General features: G+C 44.3%; 1 protein-coding gene across 2 annotated transcripts in view; it reads left to right on the forward strand.

Annotated features, from left to right (window-relative positions):
• The first annotated feature begins 2,664 nt into the window (after positions 1-2,664).
• The window catches only part of FIGNL2 (fidgetin like 2), a 158,512-nt gene continuing 138,900 nt past the window's right edge, over positions 2,665-22,276 (forward strand). For both annotated transcript variants that reach the window (XM_030198269.1, XM_030198268.1), the window contains exon 1: positions 2,665-2,889. The gene's annotated coding sequence lies outside the window, so the exon portion shown is untranslated. The remainder of the gene's footprint in view (positions 2,890-22,276) is intronic.

Raw genomic sequence — 22,276 nt, forward strand, 5'->3', positions numbered from 1 at the left:
AAAAAAATGTTTTTCCCTCCACTGTGCTAAGGACCAAATATTTGACTCTACTCTTAACAATATAGAGCTGAAACAGACAGGTTCAAACTGTTCCAGATGCTGCAGCTATTTGACACATCTGAACAGAAACAGACTTTTGTCAGAGCCAGCAGCAAGATCTCCCTGAATGGCTTACCAGGCATTTATAGTTCATTGGGGAATTGCTGGCCTTTCTAGGCCTTTTGCCTCTTACATGTAAGGACCTGAATTCTGCCATCCTAAAGAAAGAAGTCACTGCAGATTCACTTGTATAGTGCAGGGGTTCTCAACCCAGTCTTGTTTTCAAGATAACCACGAGTATGCATGAGACAGATTTGCATGCAGTGGAGGCAGTGCTTGCAAAAAGATCTCATCATGCATATTCATTGAGGAAATTCTGAAAAGCCCACTGGGTTGCAGCCCTCAAGGACCAAGTCTGCCCACCCCTGAGGGTGCTTGCAGAATGCAGGGTTGCAGATGCTCCATCAAGAATCCACATTGGCATGACAGCGTGCACATGCTACCAAAGTAACATGCAGTACAAAGGAAATAATTACATTTCTGCCTGTAGCTGCTATTTTTCCTGTTTCCCTCTGAGGTTTTCTAGTCCTGCTCATCTTTGATTTTCTCCATAAGAACATAAGAATAACCATACTGGGTCAGACCATCTAGCCCAGTATCCTGTTTCTAATAGTGGCCAATTCAGGTCACAAGTACCTGGCAGAAATCCAAATAGTAGCAACATTCCATGCTACTTTTTTTTTATCTTCTCCTTTTTGCTTGTTATGCTCTGCAGTCTCACATCATTCTGACTTTGAGATCCTCAGATACTATCACCCCAAGGTTCTCTCTTCTGGTCTGTGCGCATCATCTTCTCCCCTCCAAAGGCATAGGGTTTGAGTTCTTTGCACCCTAAATGCATCACTAAACTTTACCTCTGAGCCCTTAGCCCTCACCCTAATACCTTTGACACCCCAATCTCTCACCTTGATGGAGCCCTATCTCTGACACTGGGGTCCTTTCCTTTTGCCCTGGGCACTCCCTCCTTTCCTCCCAGCGTTAGTAGCATCTTCCAGGGATCTCGTACAAGGCCTAGGTACTTCACACGCACCATCTTCCTCCGGGGGTTTAGATCCAAGAGGGCTGTGTTCCCCTCCATCAGCCCTGCTACAGAGCTCCTGACCTGCAGCTTTGGGAATGTACATCTCTGATATCTTTCTATTTTGTGCAGTATTTCTGCTTGCTTCTCCAGTGTTGTCCATCAGGCAAGAATCTGCCTTCTTGAAGTGCCCAGCTTAGTTTCTTTCTTTCTTTCGTTTTTGTAATTTATTTGGTATTTGATTTTGATATGCTGCCTTTCACTGTAAAATCAAAGCAGTGTCCAATCCCACCCCCCAAAAAAAGAAGAAATTGAAAGGAGCTACATAATGTAAAGGAGAGGACGAAAAATGGAAATAGGAAGAGAAAGAATATAGTCAGACTTTTTATTGAAATTTTTTTATTACAAATAAAAAAAATTGAAAAAAAAACAATAACATAATTGAAAGCAAATGTTTATATAAACTTAAGTCATGTTTTTGTTTCTAATGTGTAGTGCCTCATTCTGTAGTTGAGGACCTTCTCCCTGTTTTATGCCTGTGAGGTAAGGGATTCTGAAGGGTTTGTTGTATGTAGGGATCAGTTTAAGGCAAGCTCTTTACATACATTTTTTACTTCATTTTGGCTAATGCCCACTTTTTGTCACTGTGATTGGCCACACCATGATTGTAATCTGTGAATTTCAAGAGGATGCTAAATATGTACATGCTGTTAGTGACGTGATTCACATTTTTAGGTGTAAAGCAGAGCAGTTTGTACCTGGGTCACTTCTCCCGATCTGTGGTGCAGCTGCAAAATCTGCTGTATGTGATGCAGGGAAGGGGTTTCACAAGGGATCTTTAGTAAGGGCAGCACAAGAATTTGTAAAGCCCAGCCGTAAATATATGTGCATATAGGAATAGGGCAAATTTAAACTGATTTTTTTCATCAGAACATCAGTACTAACGAAAAGTTGATTTCAGATAGTTCAGTTCACAGTTACAACAAGCAAGCTTTTTGTGTGTGTGTGTGTGGGGGGGGGGGGGGGGTCCATTTTTGTTTCGTTTCTGAGAAGATAGAAGATGGAACTGAAGTGTAGACTAGAAAAAAAAAGACAGTAAAATCGCCTGCGGTCAGCCTTACAGATGAAAGTTTCTTATTCCAAATATAAAATCTATTAGAGAAATAAGAGGGAAGATCTAGCATTTAAACTCAAAAAGGGAGCATGCACTAAAAGCGAGCCAAAGTAGTATTTTAAGAGTGTACTCAGTATCGACCCTTGCAGCATTGCTGGGCTCGCCGATAGGTTTCTTTTCCATTTGCAGAAGGACTCTCCTAAATCCGATCTTTTTGTAAAGAATGCAAAATCCCTTTATGCAACCTGGTCAAAAACACATATTAACGTAGCTAGATCTCCCACACCCATTTCCAGCCTGAAATTCCGTAAGACCTTAGATCAGGCGAAAACCCACGATTACAGCAAGAGAAAAGGGAGGGATTTGGGAGCGTCCTGTCCCTTTAAATGCTCTCCGGGCGGGGGAGCTGGAGCTCCACGCATGCGTGCTGGGATTGATGAGGTCCAGCCTTCTCCCCGGAGAGGATCCAGTTTCCATCATGGCACCAATCCAGGAGCAAAATCTTTAAGGGGGGGAAGAACTTGGACTTCATTCAACAATCTATCAGCAGCATCAGCTCCGGGAGCAAAAGGAAAAATCAGGTCACCTGAAGAGGGGAGGAAAGTGATCTGCAGCACATAAATGCAGTGAGGTGCCTGTAAAGGCTGGAGCGAATCAGGTACCTTTGCTGGGATTATTAATGAGTGCTTCTTGACTTCCTCACTTCTTTCAAATCCAGTTCCTGATCGCCTTGGAAAGAAGGCAAAAGAGTTATGTGAAACATGCAGATTAAAAAAAAGCCTAAATGTTGCACACGTATAATAAGTATTATTCAGTGATCAGGGGAGGGAAGAGTCTTTGGCCGGATAAAGTTGAAGGTGGGTGGGTTTTCTTCCAGGGATCTCATCTGATTTTTGCCAAAATGTCTTCTGGATTCCGAGGGGGTGGGGGCGGGAGATCTGCAGTTCGAAGGAAAGTGAAAGTAGGCAGGGGAGTGGGTGTATAAAAGCTACAATAAGCGAAGGGTTGCCTTTTTTTTTTTTAATCGTCTGATGAAGTGAGCGATTCACTGTTTACAAACTGGGACAAGACTGCCTAAAGAGCAGCCCCAGAAAAGAGCAGTGTACAAAGGGGGAAATCTCGAAATTGAATTACATTTGGCTTTTCTTGGAAACTGGGTGGCCAGGGTCCTGTAGCACTTTTAATCTAGAGGTCCCGAGTTGTGGAAGCACGATTTCTTTTTCCTACTATCGGCTGCACTCGGAGGAATTTTTGGAGGGGTGGGCACAATTGAAATACTTTGTAAACAGGAAGAAAATTAAGGCAGTTTGGCATTGTAAAAACTCTGTGGACGCCTAACACAGTGCCAGTAGGAAATCTGTCTCATCCTTAGAACAGTGGAGGGAGTTAAATATGTTTCAGTGAATAGATAACGTGTATTTTGTATCGGGATTTTTGGTTGCAGATTCTTTCTGTGGTGATAGTCGCGTTTGCCTCTAGGATCGAATAGAAGATTGCAGCATTTTAACTTTATTCTGTAGTTTTTATTTTTTTTTAACATAGGGTCACTTCTACATAAAGAAAATGTAAAACATTGTTTCTGATGAAAAGTACGAGGCCTGACATGTTATCCCCCAGAATCCCGACTTGCATTTCCAGTATCTTTTCACCTCCTACTAGATAGATCAACATCTTTGTTGTTATTGTGGTTGAGAGAGAGCTTTCGAATTAAATAAGCTGCGATATCCCCGTCCCCCAGCTGCAAATGCACAATTATGTAATGGTGGTAATTGATTACATGGCGGATTCCTCATCAATCAAACGGTGAACTCGAGCTGGGAGGGAAATGAAGTTCGAAACGTGCATTTGTGTAATTACATCGTGTGCTGCCCTGAAGGAGGGGTCGGGGCTGGGCTGATGTGTTTAAAAAAAAAAATCCTTCTGCATATATTCTCATATCTGCATAGCGATTTACCACATCCCTTATCTGTTAAATGGCGGTTTCGAGTTATCTCTATATCTCATCCTGTTTATGTCCTATATTTGGCAGTATTATTGCTGTCACTTTTAGGTCTGGGGCCCTCGCTGTAATTGGGTAGGAGAGAAGAGCCTCTCCCAAAGATTCTGGCTTTTATGTCTCATTTTGTTTAGATTGGCTTACAGAGAAACTGACACCCCTCCCCCTCCCCCCCCAAATGAAGGTGGGAGAGCTCCTGAATTTGCCCCAGAGTAAATATGCTTCAAACATGTGCTTTCATATTGGCCCATTTTGGGACTAAATCTTCCATCTTTTATAATGGAAATGGGACTTGATATACCGCCTTTCAGAGGTTTTTGCAACTACATTCAAAGCGGTTTACATATATTCAGGTACTTACCAGGGGCAAAATGCTGGCACTTTACGAAAAAAAATCTTCTCTGGTGTCCATTGTTTCTTCGGCTTTTATTAGGGTGGTGTGTGGTACCTGCATGGGTCCTGTGCTGTTCATTTACTAAAGGGTGCTACATTGTTAGCATGCATTGGGCTCGATTTTATAAATGGAGCTAAAAAATGGGTGATGAGAAAAATCAGCGCCAAGGGCTATTCTGTAGGCCAATTCCTCCTCGCTACATTTAACCCCTGCTGAAACCTGGTGCCTAAGTTGGGCGTGCTGAGCTGTTATTCCATAATTACACACGTAACTTTTTGGAATGTCCCTGACATGCCCATGGCCACGTTTCCTTTTGAGATAACGCACATTGGCTTCCTATTGAGTATCGTGTCAAATTTAAGATTCTTATTATGACTCATAAAGTACTGTATACCACTACTCCAGCTTATGTCACCTCTCATAATATTGTATGCTCCCGCCTGCGTTCTCTTAACAATAATAATCCTAATAGGGCCGGGTGGGAGTCTACGAGGTAGCGTGCTTTCCTTTTTCTTGCGCCTACATTATGAAATTCCCTTCCACAGTATCTCCAGCTGGACATTTCTTATGCGTCTTTCGTAAAGCTTTGACGACTTGCTTTTTTTGAATTTGCTTTTGGGATTGGAGGATCGTTTGCTCCTGTGGTGGAAGATAGTTTTTTAAGGTTGGATGATTTTATTTTATGCTTTATATATAAGTGGTATGTGAAGTTTAGACAACTGTAGTATTGGGACGCGAGTTCTGTGTAATTGTTCTTTCCTATTTTATCAATGGCGTTCCTTCCTATTTCTTGGATTTCTTTTTTGTATAAACTGCCTCGATTTGCTTTCGAGATAGGCGGTATATAAAATTTGATAAGGAATATTGGAGTTAGGTGCTGTGCATTATAGAATAGCACACAGCCAGATGCGCATGCAAATTTTAATAGGTGCCAGTTAACATCTATAATTGGTTCATTGTTCAGTTAATTTGGGCACGAAAATCTGGCACCGTATATAGATCCAGAGGGATTATGAGTAAAGAGGTTCCACTGGATCAAATTGGACTTGGCAAATAGCTCACATTAATGCTTGTTAGTGTTAACTGGTGTGGCAGTGTTTTCTAGTAAATCTAGTACAAAATGGCATAAAATTGGTGAAAATAGCCAAGCAGGATAAAAAGTGTAAATTAAAACAAAAGTCAGCCCTTCTGGTTGCAGGCATGCCATGAAATCGAACAGGATAAGGTGGCTATCATTTAATCTGGTAACTGAGGGGCCCTTTTACTAAGGTGCACTGAAAAATGGCCTGTGGTAGTGTAGAAAATGCCTTTTTTTAAACATTTTTGCCGAAAATGGATGTGCAGCAAAATGAAAATTGCCATGCGTCTATTTTTGGTCTAGCGGTAAAGTCTCGCATGGTAACCGGGTGGCAATGGTCTACGTGTGTAAAATGCAGATTACTGCTTGATTACCACCCGTGCACCAGAAAGAATAAAAATATTTTCGGATGCGCGTCAAAAATGAAATTACCGCAAGGGCCACGTGGTAGCCGAGTGGTAAATTGACGCGCTTTGGGTGTACATAGGCGCCTATGCAATTTACTGAAAGGGCCCCTGAATGATGTAAAAACACTTAAAACATTTTGCAGCCCCAGTAAATGTCCACTGCAGCCATTTATTGTAGGAGTCATATAGCAAACTTTAGTTCAATGACACCTGGTTTGTATTTCCAGATCTGCCTGTTGTTCTGTAGTGCCCTCTGTGTGACTTACATTTCAAAGTTTCTAGAAGAGAGTGTACATTCTGGCGGTAAGCTTCATGATGAGAGATCCCTTTCAAAATATTTAGCCATTTAAATTGGTAGGGTTTTTTTTTAGTTGTACATCCAGCTCCAAAAATTGGCTGAATGTTAGGCTTTGGCTGCCACTGGCCAACTAAATATGACGTGGATCTTGAGTGCCTCGTGAGTAATATTCTCAATGCTCTCCGCCTTCAAGCACACTTTTTCATTTTCCCATTCTCCTTGGATACTGGAGCCCCACTGGGAAAACAAAAACAAAAAAACTGATATGTGATTGATTGGAGCCTCTGGAGCACTACATTTTCTTAATACTACCTTTCTGTGGTACAACCAAAGTGGTTTACATATATTATATGTAGGTACTTTTTGTTGGGCTTACAATCTGAGTTTTTGGCTCTCACCTTCTGGCCCTTAGATGTTCTGTTTTCCAGCAGGTTTGTGAAGTTACTGTGGCTAATTCCCGCTCCCAGACATGGCGATCAACTCAAGTCCTGAAGTGGCCCTTAGGGCCTCTTTTAATCAAGCCGGGCTAGCGGTTCCTGCGTGGCAGTGCTGACTGAGCCCATTTGACTGGGCTCTGTTGTCATTACCGCACCGGGAGCTGCTAGCATGTCTTGATTAAAAGAGGCCCTTAATGATTCTCACTAATATGACTGCCCCCAGGTATGCAGGGGCGAATTTGCCATTATATAGGTGGTATGTCTTTTAATAGTGAAAGAATAAGAAGCTATTTTTACATTGAACATCGGAGGATTGGCTTTTTTTTTCTCTCCCTGTGATTGCAGCATGAGTTTGTTATACAGCTGTTTGGGGTATTAAGTTTGACATGGAGCCAGCAGCTGCTCTTGAGGAAGCGCTTCAGTATTTAAGCGTGCCAAAGATTCATTGTAGATTATACTCTTTTGATGCATGTTTAAGGATGTCACCCTGGCGACTGTCACTTTGGTACAGCGAGGCTCCCAGGTGCAACGTCTAGAATTCAAGTCGCATTGGATGGACTGGAAATCCACTTCAAAGCTGCTCATGACATTGGACCTTCAGTATCTCATGGAAGGAATTCCTGTTCTGAGGATGCACACTGCTCACAGGAACAGTTTTGCAGAATCGGTGTTCTTCCCATTGCTTCCTAAACAGCCTTTCAGAAGTGCCCATGAGCAGCAGCAGTACTAACTTGTAGAACATGAACGTAGGGATCCTGGTTGTCTGTCTTGGTGTCCGGAGCTAGCCTAAGAGAAATGTGGGATTTAAAAACACTGACCAGTCTGTTTTAAAGTTACCCCCTAAAGCACTGGTTCCCAAACCTGGTCCTTTAGGCCCCTCAGCCAGTCAGGTTTTCAGGATATCCACAATGAATATTCATGAGAGAGATCTTCCTGCACTACCTCCACTGCATGCAAATCTCTCTCTTTGTGAATATTCATTGTGGATATCCTGAAAACCTGACTGGCTGGGGGGCCTCCAGGACCAGGTTTGGGAACCACAGCCCTAAAGCAAAAAAAACCCCACAACTGGATGCTCCCAGAAAGAACTCCAGTAGCGCGTAAATTGAAAAATGGTGTAAATTTGTACATGCATTCTCTTCATTTACTCCCATATAAAATTGGTTGTTCATAACCCTATCCCTTTAATGCCAAAACAACACTCCTAGGAGTTGCCTACATGCAAATTGCAAAAATGTAGGCCCACCCCATTGGTGTACCTCTTTTTATGTCAATACCATTCCAGAGCTGCCAAAGCTGAAGGAGTAAGCCTTTTTGCCCAGTCCTGGTTTAAACTTACATCCCAAAGCAATGTGGGATATGTAGTCCTGTTCTATGCATTGAAATCGGTACTACAGGCCCCTTAATGCATTGTGATGAGGTTGTCAGAAATTCAGGATTGATCTTAAATCTCTCTCTGGGAATTGAGTAAACCCGTAGAAAATGCTTTATAAAGTTAGTTTCTGAATGTCTTCTGGAGGCTGTTGCTGGCATCAGGAGGAGGACAGGATATCTGACCAACGGTTCTCTGAAGAGCTTAGGTAGTAACATAAGAATTGCTGTACTGGGTCAGATCAAGGGTCTGTGTAGCCTGTCCAGGTCACAAATACCTGGCAGAGTCCCAAAAAGTAGCAAGAGTCTATGCTACTGATCCCAGGAATAAGCAATGCCTTTCCCCAGGTGTACCTTTAATATAATGGCTTTTTCCTCCAGGAATTGTTCCAAACGTTTATAAAACCCAGCTAAATTAACTACTTTCATCACGTGCTCCAGCAGTGAGTTCCAGAGCTTAATTATATGTTGAGTGAAAAAATATTTTCTCCTATTTGTTTTAAATTTTAAAAAGGCATGGGATAAGCATGTGGAATCACTTAGGAAAAGGAAGAGTTAGGGGTTACAGAAGACGGACAGACTGGATGGGCCATGTGGCCTTTATCTACCATCATGTTTCTAAATGTGCTACTATTTAACTTCGTGGATTGTCCCCTAGTCTTTGTACTTTTTAATAAGTAAACAGACAATTCATGTTTACCTGTTCCAAATCCATTCAGGATTTTGTAGTCCTTAATCGTATTTCCCCTCAGCCATCTCTTCTAGCTGAAGAGCCTCAACCTCTTTAGCCTTTCTTCATATAAGAGTCCTTCCATCCCCTTAATTATTTTGGTCACCTTTATCAACACCTTCGATTCTACTATATCTTTTGAGGTGCAAATTGCATATAATATTCAAGGTGCAGTCTCACCATGGAGTGATAGAGATGTTATGATTACTGATTTATTCTCTTCCTTTTCTAATAATTTCTATCATTGTTGGGCTTTTTTTGGCCACCACTTCACACTGAGCAGATGTCAATGTATTGTCCACAATGACACCCAAATTCTTTTCCTTAGTTGTGACTCCTGACATGGTAGCTAACATCCTTGTATAATTTGGGTCATTCTTTGCACTTGTCCACATTAAATTTCATCTGCCATTAGAATACCCAGTCTTTCATCCTTCCAAGGTCCTGCATATGATTTAACAACTTTGAATAGTTTTGTGTCGTCTGCAGATTTGATTACTTCTCTCACTCTCTAAAAGGGTGTTAGTCTGGTGTAACAAAAGTGACAGAGGCAGGTGGCATCTTATAGCCTAATCAGTTTATTGTGGCAAGATTTTTCAAGAATCGGAGTCCACTTGGTCAGATTAATTTTAGTGCTGGGTGAGATAATAGTGGTTAAAGATAGGGCAGAATGTAGCGTCTTACCAGTGATTGTGACGGCTGTGGGCCTGCGGTTCCACAGTCAAAGCCTGCCACAGTCATTAGCATTATCGCAAGGCTGGAACTGGAGAATTATTGGCTTCAACTCCCACCCATTCTAGATTTTAGCCTGAGCATAAGTCCCACCAGATAGGGGTGTCCAGAGTCAAAATCTAGACCTTGGAAGGATTCAAACTGCTACACACCTCTTAAAATATCCTGTAAGGTGACTTTTGTAAGAGCTATGATGCTATTAAATGTAACATAGTAGATGACGGCAGAAAAAGACCTGCACAGTCCATCCAGTCTGCCCAACAAGATAAACTCATATGTGCTACTTTTTGTGTATACCTTACCTTGATTTGTATCTGTCATTTTCAGGGCACAGACCGTATAAGTCTGCCCAGCACTATCCCCGCCTCCCACCACCGGCTCTGCCACCCAATCTCAGCTAAGCTTCTGAGGATCCATTCCCTCGGAACAGGATTCCTTTATGTTTATCCCACGCATGTTTGAATTCCGTTACTGTTTTCCTCTCCACCACCTCTCGTGGGAGAGCATTCCAAGCATCCATCGCTCTCTCCGTGAAAAAAATGTGCAGAAGCAGCTGTATTAAAAACAACCCCATAAGCCCCTCATTCTGTAATCTTGCATACACAGTTTTATGCTTGGCATGCAAAATTGCACATGCAGATTATGGAATGCCTACAGGTAGGTGTGTAAATTGACGAATTTGCAGTTACGTGCATACCTGCACTTGGAGGCTCAGACCCCAGGCACTAAAGTGCACAACGTAAATCCAAATAATAGCGCAGAAAAATGGCTCAAAGCAAGCAACCTTCAAATTTTTGTGAGGATAATTCATGTTGTTAAACCGAAAGCAAGAGGAGGAATGTGCCTGGCAAACGCGCACAAAAATGTAGTAAGCACGGCTCTTGTGTTCATGTCCAGACAAAACCAGAAGTGCAAATGCACATCGGTGCTGTTTTTCTACGCCTTTACAATATGAACTTTTCAAAATTTGAAAGGCTTGTGTTTAAGCGCAGAAAAGCAGGCACTGGTTTTGCTCAGACTTGTACACGTTTCTCACTATCAGCATGTAGGAGCTGCAAGGGCCTCCTTTTGCTTCCAAAAGAAGACAGAATCGGCAGTTCAATGTGAGAAACTGAGAAGCAATCCTCTCCCCCCAAACCTCTCGATGCTGCCCTTGATCTGGCGCTAAGGTTTTGACACTATAGACCATCATTTGCTGCGGGGTATTGCAGCGCTGCCACCTGAGCATTGGGAAGTAAAGTTACTGACTTCATTAGAATGTAATTTTGACATGGTGTAAATACTAGCGACTGCAGTTAGGTACTAAAATGCAGACCTGAGCTAGTATTCTATAAGGTTGATTACGTGCATAATTGCTTACACCTGGGATGCACCCCCCCCCCCCCCCCCGATCCCCAGTAGCATCTTGGATGTCATGGATGATATAGAGGCTCATTTTCAAAGCACTTAGCCTCCCAAAGTTCCATAGAAACCTATGGAACTTAGCCTCCCAAAGTGCTTTGAAAATATGCCTCATAGTGGATGGAGGTTCAGATTTCTACTTTCTTCTTATGTAAAGCCTGCTTGATTGCTATGCGTGGCATCCTTCTCCAATGGATTTACCCAGAACCCCCCTCTCTTGACTCAACGGCGTAGTCAGATGCACGAGTTACTGCATGTTGAACGTTGCTCTGTTTCTGACAGGGAGCATTCCGCTAAGGGTAAACTTCTTAGTTTGGACTCCTTATCTGGACGCCTTGACGTTCACTCTGCCTTCTTAAACAACTGGGATTTGTAACTGTTTTCTTCACTTTGGGATGCCTTTTTGATTCTTGGTTTAGCTTTGATGGTTGGAGGGGGGGTAGGTTTAGGTGTAAGGGATTTTAGCTTTTTCTGCATTTTTCTGTTTATGGATTTACGCTGTATTTCTTCTGGCAAAGCATTGTTGTGTTGATTTCATTCTGCATTGTACACATTGCTTCAACTCCTAAAATAATAAACCATAGTTTAAACATAAATACATACGTAATGCTGATAAAGAATTCACGTGCAGCGTCTGTATTGTAGCACTTATCTCTGGTGACCTTTTACAGAATTGCTCCCAAATTCTGCCTATTGAATTTTGTTAAAATGCATATGGCGGCGAGAAGGGTTTGTCTGTGTTTTTTGAAGCTGTAGCAACTTTGTGAATAAGGGGTCGATATTGGAATCGATTTAACCAGCCAGTTAAATTGCTTATGTGGAACTAATCCACTGATATTCAGTGGCACTTAACCACTTAGTGCAGCTGAATATCACCACAGACTGCTAAACTCGAAGCTGACTGTGTTGTGGGTGATCTGGGGGCGTAGTTGGCACATATGTGGTTAAGAGCCGATTATTCAGCACTTAACCACCTAAGCTTAAATTGGACCCAGGGGCGTAGCTGCGGGGGGGGGGGGGGGGGGGACTGGGCTCCTGCAAATTTTATCCGGACCTCTGGTTTGGCACTGAAGAAGGCTTCCACTGGCTGGGGTTGGGGACCCCCTGCCAGCAAAGGTATTTGCGAGGGGAAGTGGTGAGGGAGGTGGCGGGGGGGCACTCAAAATGTGCCCCCAACCTTGGGCTCTGGTCCCCTCCCACTGTGAGGTCTGGCTACGCCCCTGATTGGACCACTTAAAAGTTAATGCTATCTTTTATGTGGTATCGCTTAGGTGGTTAAGTGCTGAGTATCGCACTTAACTGCATAAGAGAGAGCCAGCTGCATAAACCTGGATATTCAGTGGTGATGCCTGGACATGACCCAGGAATGATGCCGCAGTCGGCTAAAGAAATGCCACCGCCGGATGAATATCTACCCCTAAATGATCAGTAGCTTGGGGGGGGAGGAAGGTATTTATTAAGGTGCAGTAAAAATCATGCTTTTACTACACCTTAATTTTTCACTGGAGTGACTAACGTGCCATAGCTCAGAACTGAAAGTTAGGCACTCCTGCAGTATATGAATTATGCTGCATTCAGTCAACCTTGCAGGCAGTTATTACTGCTCAGGAGCACTGGACTGCTAAAATCTTTCGCTTGGGGTCAATGGTGCCATATTGGTGTGTTGCATGCTATGCATCTCATTACTGTGCATGCCACAGTACCTTAAATTAATGTGCGTTATGGTAATGTGCTTGATGACTGTAATGCACCTTAATAATTATCCCTGTGTGTGATTAACCTGCATGGTTTGTAATGTCATCAGGAGGAACAGTACTTGACACAGGCCCTGGTGCCTCTTTCCCTTCCAGCACATTACATTGGCAATGCCTTAGATTTTTTTTTTTTTTCAAGCACTGGATTTCACACAGTCTATGATGTCATCATTGTGGGACAGCCTGCCATTTCTAGAGGGAAAAGAGAGCTTGTGGTGCTGTGACACTTGTTCTTAACAAATGGAAAACTGCCAGTTAAAATTGCATGCATTTGAATTAGCTCTCTGCACTTGCTGTTCCTCTTCCCTAGTTTAGGAAGCCTCCTTTAAAAAAAAAAAAAAAAAAAATCCCTGAAGGCTAGCTTTCCTAGCACTGTGCCTTGGCCCTCTCTTCCCATTAATGTGAGTTAGATTGATTGCTATAGCATCTCTGTCTGGCTGGGCCCTCTCTCCTCAGCCCTCCTCATCTTCTTTTTGATTATTTCATGACACAGATTAATGAAAGTTGCTGTGGAAGGAGGCAAGGAGAAGGCATATTCCCTTTTAGTTTTGGCCTTATTTATTCCCCAGTCAGGCTGGGAAGGAATTCTAGACTTCAGAGGGCTAAAATAGACCCTTTAGACAGTATTGCTCTTTACGATTGAAATCTTGGTATCCATTCTAGTAGTATGGTGTAAAATATAATACAAGATGCTGATCGTGAAAAGAGAATGAAATGCAGTCACGCATTTCAAACAACTACAACAAAACGGTGGCATAAAGGCTTCCAAGTGAGCCCAAACCTGGCCTAAATATGTTTTTGGGTTATCCGTAGTGACTGTGTATGAAATAAACTTGCATATGCTGAGTTCTGGATGTCCTGCTCTAGGAATTGTGCTTGTCAAGTGATGTCATTTTATATTTTTGGATAGGGGAATTGAGAAGTTGAGTGACAATGAGTTCAGAATTTAACTTTACGTTGAGTGTAAAAAAATATTTTGTCCTGTTCTTTTTAACAGTAGTACCATGTAATTTCATTGAGAGTCCTCTAGACTTTGTACTTTTTGAAAGAGTAAAAAATCCATTTATGTTTACCCATTCTATACCACTCAGTATTTTGTAGACCTCTATCATATCCCCCCTCAGCTGCCTCTTCCAAGCTAAAGAGTCCAAACCTCTTAAGCCATTCTTCATATGAGAGGAGTTCCATTCTCTTATTCATTTTGGTTGCCCTTCTTGGAGGAGTAGCCTAGTGGTTAGTGCAGTGGACTTTGATCCTGGGGAACTGAGTTCGATTCCCACTGCAGCTCCTTGTGACTCTGGGCAAGTCACTTAAACCTCCATTGCCCCTGGTACAAATAAGTACCTGAATATACTATGTAAACTGCTTTGAATGTAGTTGCAAAAAACCACAGAAAGGCGGTATATCGTCCCATTTCCCTTTCCCTTCTTTGAACCTTTCAAATTCTGCTATATCTTTAGGATAAGGCAACCAGAATTGCACATAATACTCAAGGTGTGGTTGCACCATGGAGAATTACAGAGGCGTTAAAATATTCCTTTTCTTACTTTCTATCCCTTTCCTAATAATTTCTAGCATTCTGTTTGCTTTTTTGGCTGCCACCACACACTGGGCAGAAGATGCCAGCATATAGTCCACAATGAAACCTGTATCTTTTTCTAGGGTGCTGACTGCAAGGGTGGAACCTAGCATCAGATAACTGTGATTTGGATTATTCTTTCCAATGTGCATCACTTTGCATTTGTCCGCTTTAAATGTCATCTACCATTTGGATGCCCAATCTTCCAGTTTCCTACTACTACTATTAATCATTTCTATAGCATTACTATTATTTATTTATTTAGATTTTGCTCACACCTTTTTCAGTAGTAGCTCAAAGTGAGTTACATTCAGGTACACTGAATATTTCTTTGTTCCAGGAGGGCTCACAATCTAAGTTTGTACCTGAGGCAATGGAGGGTTAAGTGACTTACCCAAGATCACAAGGAGCAGCACTGGGATTTGAACTGGCCACCTCTGGATTGCAAGACTGGTGTTCTAACCACTAGGCCACTCCTCTACTCCAGACATACTCAGTGCTGTACACATTATATACAGGTACTTTCTCTGTCCCTAGGAGGCTCTGTCTGTTTGTTTATTTATTTATTTATTTTGTACCTGGGGCAATGGAGGGTTAAGTGACTTGCTTGGAGTCGCAAGGTGCTACCAGGTTACCAGGATCAAAGCCTGCTGTACTAACCATTAGGCTACTCCTCCACTCCATTTTCCTAAGGTCTTCCTGCAGTTTTTCACAATCCGCATACTTTTTAACTACTTTGAATAGTTTTGTCATCTTCAGATTTAATCGCCTTACTCGTTCCCATTTCCAGATAATTAAGATAATAAGTATGTTAAATAGCACCAGTCCCAGTACAGGTTTCTGAGGCACTCTACTATTCACCCTCCTGCACTGAAAGCATTGGCCATTTAACCCTATCCTCTGTTTTCTATTCATCAACCAATTCCTAATTGATAACGGAGCATTGCCTTCTATCTCATGGCTTTTTACTTTTCTCAGGAATCTCTCATGATAGACTTTGTCAAACGCTTTCTCAAAATCTAGATATTCTACATCAGCTGGCTCACATGTTTGTTCATGCATTCAAAGAAATGAAGACGTAAAGAAAATTGGTGAGACAAGACTTCCATTAAGAAATTATCAATAAGAAGATGCAGACAGCAGTCCCGCAGTGAGATGGGGGTTATCTAGTCCTTTACACGGTGTGTCCCAGTTGGTGAGAGGTCATTTGTGTACTCTGTGCGAAGAGCTCCTAGCACTTGGAGATGGGTCCAATCCTTGGAGGCTAGAGTAGCAGACTTAGAAGAGCTGAGGCAGACAGAGGTATATAGAGAGCCTGTAGGGCCGTAGTAGAGAAGCCCCACCTCCAATCTGGCAATCTCTGTGCTGCTATGGAGGAGAAAGGTCCACCTGAAGGTAGAGCATCACCTTGGAGAGGCAGAAAGTAATCCTGTAACCAGGACCCAACCCCCCCCCCCCCCCCCAGGGGATGCAATATCCTCTTGCACAGTCTCCAGAGACTTCTCCCCAGGAGAGAAGGGTTAGGAGGGTTGTATTAGTTGGAGAGTCAATTATTAGGTATGTAGATAGCTGAGTGTTTGGTGGATATGAGGAACGCTTGGTTATTTGCCTGCCTGGTGCAAAGATGGTGGACCTTACATGTCATCTAGATAAGATTTTAGACAGTGTTGGGGAGGATCTGGCTGTCTTGGTACATGTGGGTACCAGTGATATAGGAAAATGTGGGAGGGAGGTTCTGGAAGCCAAATTTAGACTCGTAGGTAGAAAGCTAAAATCCAGAATCTCCAGGTTAGCATTTTCAAAAGTGCTTCCCATTCCACACGCAAGGCCCAAGATTCAGGCAGAGCTCCAAAGTCTCAATGTGTGGAATGGACAGTGGTGCAGGGAGAAGGGATTTAGATTTGTTATGAACTGGGCAACATTCTGAAGAAGGGGGAGTCTGTTCCAAAAGAATGAATTCCACCTTAACCAGGGTGGAACCAGTTGGAAGGAGAACAATCAATGGTACACTATCCAGCTCATTTTCGAAAGTGATCGCTGGCCATCTTCCGACATAAATCGGCGATCTCTCAAAAGCGGCCAAATCGGTATAATCGAAACCCCCTTTTTTTTTTTTTTTACACCATTGCCGCTTTCCCGTCGCCAAGCCGGCGAAAAGTTCAAGGGGGCGTGTCGGCAGTGTAGTGAAGGCGGGGCATGGGCGTGGCTAACAGATGGCCGGCTTCAGAGCATAATGGAAAAAACAAAAGCGGCGTTAATGAGTATTTTGACGGTTTTACTTGGTCCTTTTATTTTCACGACCAAGCCTCAAAAAGGTGCCCCAACTCACCAGATGACCACCGGAGGGAATGGGGGATGACCTCCCCGTACTCCCCCAGTGGTCACCAACCCCCTCCCACACTAAAAGAAATACAAATAAAAACCTTTTTTGCCAGCCTCAAATGTCATACCCAGCTCCCTGACAGCAGTATGCAGGTCCCTGGAACAGTTTTTGTTGGTTGCAGTGGACCCAGGCCCATCCTCCCCCCCCCTACATGTTACACTTGTGGTAGTAAGTGTTGTGCCCCCCCCCCCTTCACCCATAAGGGCTATGGTAATGATGTAGAGTTGTGGGGAGTGGGTTTGGGGGGGATTTGGGGGCTCAGCACCCAAGGGAAGGGAGCTATGCACCTGGGAGCTATTTGTATATATATTAATTTTTAGAAGTGCCCCCTAGGGTGCCCGGTTGGTGTCCTGGCATGTCAGGGGGACCAGTGCACTACAAATGCTGGCTCCTCCCACGACCAAATGCCTTGGATTTTGCCGGGGTTGAGATGGCTGCTTTTAGTTTCCATTATTTGCTGAAAAACAAAAGCAGCCATCTCAAACCCGGCAAACTCTGGCATTTGGCCGGTCCAAACCGTAATATCGAAAGAAAAGATGGCCGGTCATCTTTTTCGATAATACGGTTCCGGCCAGCTGTTTGCGGCGCCTCCAAAATAGATCGCCGACATTCTATTTCGCCGGCGCCATTCGATTGTTCCCCTCTGTTATCAGGGAATAAATTATATTGCAATGACAGGGTGAAACAAATTGGAGAGGGGGGGTTGCGCTGTATGTTGAAGAGGCAATTGTCATACAAAATAAAAACTCTGCATGAAACAGGCAGCAACGTGGAATCCTTATGGATAGAGATTCTGTGTGTGAAGGGAAAGAATATATTTGTAGGGTTATACTACCATCTGCCAGGCCAGAACAATCAGACAGAGATATGTTAGCAGAAATTAGAAAAACTAGCAAATTTGGTGACAGTGGTCCCTCTTCAGGTTGTGTTTGTCTCATTAGCTGCAGAACTTGTTGCAGTTTGGGGACTGTGAGCATTCATCATGGGGGTGGAGTGAGAGTGGTTTGGACCCCCCATCTGGATGCTGCCCAACACCCCCTCTACCGCCGCACTGCTGCCCTCCCTATCACTGCAGCTGCTGCCCCCACAGCCCCGAAGGGCCCTGGTGATCTAGTGGTCTCTGCGGGGGGGGGGGGGGGGGGGGGGCATGTTTTTTACTGCCCACTGCACCTGCCAGTGCTGCCAGGTTTTCAAAATGGCGGCCGAGACGTCCTGCGGTAATTTCGTGGATCTCGACAGTCTCGCGAGACTTCCACAGGGTGATCACTATGGGTGTGTGTGTTCATGTCGCTCATTGTCACCTTCCCCTCAAGTGATTTTTGTGTTTAGTATCCTCAATCAAGGTCACATTTTCAGAAAATATTAGAGCCCAAAGAACCCTGGGAGCATATATTGTGGACACGCACATGGACCTCCCAGAAAGACGGTGGTAGTTCTGCACGGATCTTCTGTGTTTTGATGTCTTCATTATGAGGTGTAGGTTGATTAGCAGCTGTATTGACTTTACTGGAGGAAAAAAAATGATATAAGTAAGTTTCTTCTTTAATGGGAGTCACCTTTTACTTTTCCCCTGTATAGCATATGGCAGACTAGTTCTGAAGTAGGTAGGCCCAGCTAGGAAGTGTGTGTGAGAGAGATCAGCAAATCCATCTGCAAAGTCATTTTAAAATTTCACTTAAGAGAATGGCACTGGCCTTTTTCTACGTAAAGATAAGTTTGTGATAGGTAAATTAGTGATGCTAGATAGAAGATTTGTACTTGTCATGGGATGTATGGATTTTCAGTTCTGCATCTTGACTGCATCCTTCCCAGATCCTGGAAGGGGATCAACAGAACCTTGCGCTAACTGGACTTTAGGAGTTAACATAACCAGACGACCGCAAAGTTGGTATTTTTTATTTAATTTGCCATGTTTGACGTAACACTTTCTAATTAGCCTGACCAAGAGGCAGATGCAGCAACCAAACGTAAAAAAATCTAAATCGTTAAAGTCCCTAACGATTTTAAAATAAAGAAAAATGCACCAAAAAAAAAAGTCACACATGCTGAGATCGGTATTGAAACGTACAATGTACCAAAGAATCACAATACACATCGTTAATCGGCCCCCAAATCATGCGCAGAGCAGCCAAGCGTTATGTTAGCTGCTCTGCGCATGCCACAAACAGTCAAAACACAGTCAAATCACAAGCACATGGCTCCCAAATCAAATCAAAACAAAAATTAAAAAAAGGGTCGGGAGGGGGCAAGGGCGCTCATCAGGAGCGTCCTGTACGGACGGCCTTGCCCCCCCCCCCCCCCCCGCTGCTCGCCACTTTCCGCCGCTCCCCCCACCCCGAAAAAGCAAAATTCGAGCAGCCCCTGCCCCCCTCCCTTCCTCACTACTCTCTCACCTCAGCTCCGCCTCCCGACATCCTCCGTCCTGTGCCCCGCCCCCTTTTGGGGTCGTCGCCACCATTCCCCTCTTCCATCGGGCCCCCCTCCCTCTTACCGGGCCCGTGCAGCGCCTCTCTCCTCTGTCCGAAGGCGCTGCACGGGCAAGAAGAAAGCTGATGGCTGCCTTCGCCCAGCTTCGATGGCGCGTCTTTCTCCTGCTGGGCCCACCCCTGTCTGACGTCAGTAACCTACGTAGGTTACTGACGTCAGACAGGGGCGGGCCCAGCAGGAGAAAGACGCGCCATCGAAGCTGAGCGAAGGCAGCCATCAGCTTTCTTCTTGCCCGTGCAGCGCCTTCGGACAGAGGAGAGAGGCGCTGCACGGGCCCGGTAAGAGGGAGGGGGGCCCGATGGAAGAGGGGAATGGCGGCGACGACCCCAAAAGGGGGCGGGGCACAGGACGGAGGATGTCGGGAGGCGGAGCTGAGGTGACAGAGTAGTGAGGAAGGGAGGGGGACCGGGGCAGCTAGCATTTTGCTTTTTCGGGGTGGGGGAGCGGCGGAAAGTGGCGAGCAGCGGGGGGGGGGGGGGCAAGGCCGTCCGTACAGGACGCTCCTGATGAGCGCCCTTGCCCCCTCCCGATCCTTTTTTTATTTTTATTTATTTTTGTTTTTCTGACGTCCTTTGGACCAATCACAGCGCTTTTAGCTCTGCTAATGCGCTGGGATTGGCTCAAAGTTTGTTTATTTTTTCTCTTAATGATTTTTCCTGCCACAGAGCTGACCTAACGAGTGGTCCAGACCTCTCGTTAGTTTTCCTGCCTTTTTCCTGCGTAAAGGCAATCGGAAAAGGTTAGTGCATGTCGTTTCAATGGGGTTTTCACACTAATTGCTCATCTCCATTCCGTTTTCGTTAGCTGCTGGCTTCCTCGGTAAAAGCCCTTTGATGCATGCAACGGATCAAATTTTCCTCGTTGGAGAGTCATTAAAGGCTCATTTAGCTTTAGTGCATCTGCCTCCAAATGGCACAAACTCCTGAGGGATGGGTTGAGCCAGTCTTGGTTTTTGCCTCCCCCCCCCCCCCCCCCCCCCCCCCCCCCCCCCCCCACCTCCACCACCATAGTGTTTCTCCATTTCTTTTCTACAGCACATCCCGGCAGGTTAGACATAAGCATCGCCACACTGGGACAGACCAAAGGTCCATCTGGCCCAGCACCCTGCCTCCGACAGTGGCCCATCCAGGTCACAATCGCCTGACAAGATCCACGGAGCAAAGCATCTTGTACTGCTTGTCCCAAGAATAGTGGATTTTTCCCTACGTCCATTTAATAACATTCTATGGCCTTGTCCTTCAGGAAGCCGTCCAAACCTTTCTTAAACTCTGCTAAGCACACGTTCTCTGGCAACGAATTCCAGCGTCGAATTTTGCTCTGAGTAAAGAAAAATTCTCTCTTTTTTGTTTTAAACTTACTGCACTCCAGCTTCATCACATGCCCCCTTGTCCTAGTATTTTTGGAAAGCATAAACAGACGCTCCACATCTATCTGTTCCACTCCACTCATTATTTTATATACCTCTATCATATCACCCCTCAGCCGCCTTTCTCCAAGCTGAAGAGCCCCAGCCACTTTAACCTTTCCTCATAGAAAAGTCGTCCCATCCCCTTAATCATCTTCGTCGCCCTTCTCTGCACCTTTTCTAATTCCACTATATCTTTTTTGAGGTGCGGCGACCAGAATTGAACACAATACTCTAGGTGCGGTCGCACCATGGACCGATTACAGTGGCATTATAATATCCTCATTTTTGTTTTCCATCCCTTTCCTAATAATACCGAACATTCTATTTGCTTTCTTAGCCGTGGCAGCACACTGAGCAGAAGATTTCAATGTATCATCAATGACTCCCGGATCCCTTTCTCGTTCTATGACTTCTAACGCTGAACCTTGTATGACGTAGCTGTAGTTTGGGTTCCTCTTTCCCACATGCATCACTTTGCACTTGCTCACATTAAACGTCATATGCCATTTAGATGCCCAGTCTCCTAGTCTCACAAGATCTTCCTGCAACTTTTCACAATCTTCCCGCAATTTGAAGACCTTGAACAACTTTGTGTCATCAGCAAATTTGATAACCTCGCTAGTTACCCCACCTCCAGGTCATTTATGAAAATGTTAAAAAGCAATGGTCCCAGCACAGATCCCTGAGGGACCCCACTAACTACCCTTCTCCATTGCGAATAGTGACCATTTAACCCTACTCTCTCTCTTTTCTATCTTTCAACCGGTTTTTAATCCATAACAATACACTACCTCCGATCCCATGACTCTCTAATTTCTTCTGGAGCCTTTCATGAGGGACTTTGACAAACGCTTTCTGAAAATCCAGATGCACAATATCCACCGGCCCACCTTTGTCGACATGTTTGTTTACCCCTTCAAAAAAATGCAGTAGATTGGTGACGCAAGACTTCCCGTCACTAAATCCATGCTGACTGTCTCATCATGCTTTAGAATGTGCTCTTGTTATTTTGTTCTTAATGATAGTCTCTACCATTTTGCCCGGCACCGACGTCAGACTCAACAGGTCTATAATTCCCTGGATCTCCCCTGGAACCTTGGTTGGGCATCTCAGCCTTCTCCCCCCCCCCCCCCCCCCCCCCCCCCCCCAAAAAAAAGAGAGCAGGTGTAAGTGAGCAGTGAGACAGGTAGGGATCCAGGGAGCGGCCTGCTCAAAAACAGAGAGGATGAATATCTGTGCCAAAAAGGGAGCAAAATAGAAGGTATAGGGTAGGATTGTGAAGTGGGGTAGAGGTTAAGGGAGGGAAATAAGACTAAGGAGAAGAGGGAGCCACACACTTCCATGCTGCTAATCTACTCACATCCCACAGCCTTTTACCCTCAAGCCATACCCACACATATGTCGCCCGCTCACCATGGGGACACAAATGTTCCACTTGTGAGCCCGCACATTGCCCAGGCATTCTTATAAACACACAATTGGAGACATAGAATTTTAATCGTACTGGCCAAGGGAAAGATGCCTGTGCAAAAGCTTGGGTCCTGTGTGTTTCAAATTGTTTAGTCAAGCAGGTCATCTCTTCTTTGGGCT

The sequence above is a fragment of the Microcaecilia unicolor genome, chromosome 3 (assembly GCF_901765095.1).
Source record: "Microcaecilia unicolor chromosome 3, aMicUni1.1, whole genome shotgun sequence".
NCBI lineage: Eukaryota > Metazoa > Chordata > Amphibia > Gymnophiona > Siphonopidae > Microcaecilia > Microcaecilia unicolor.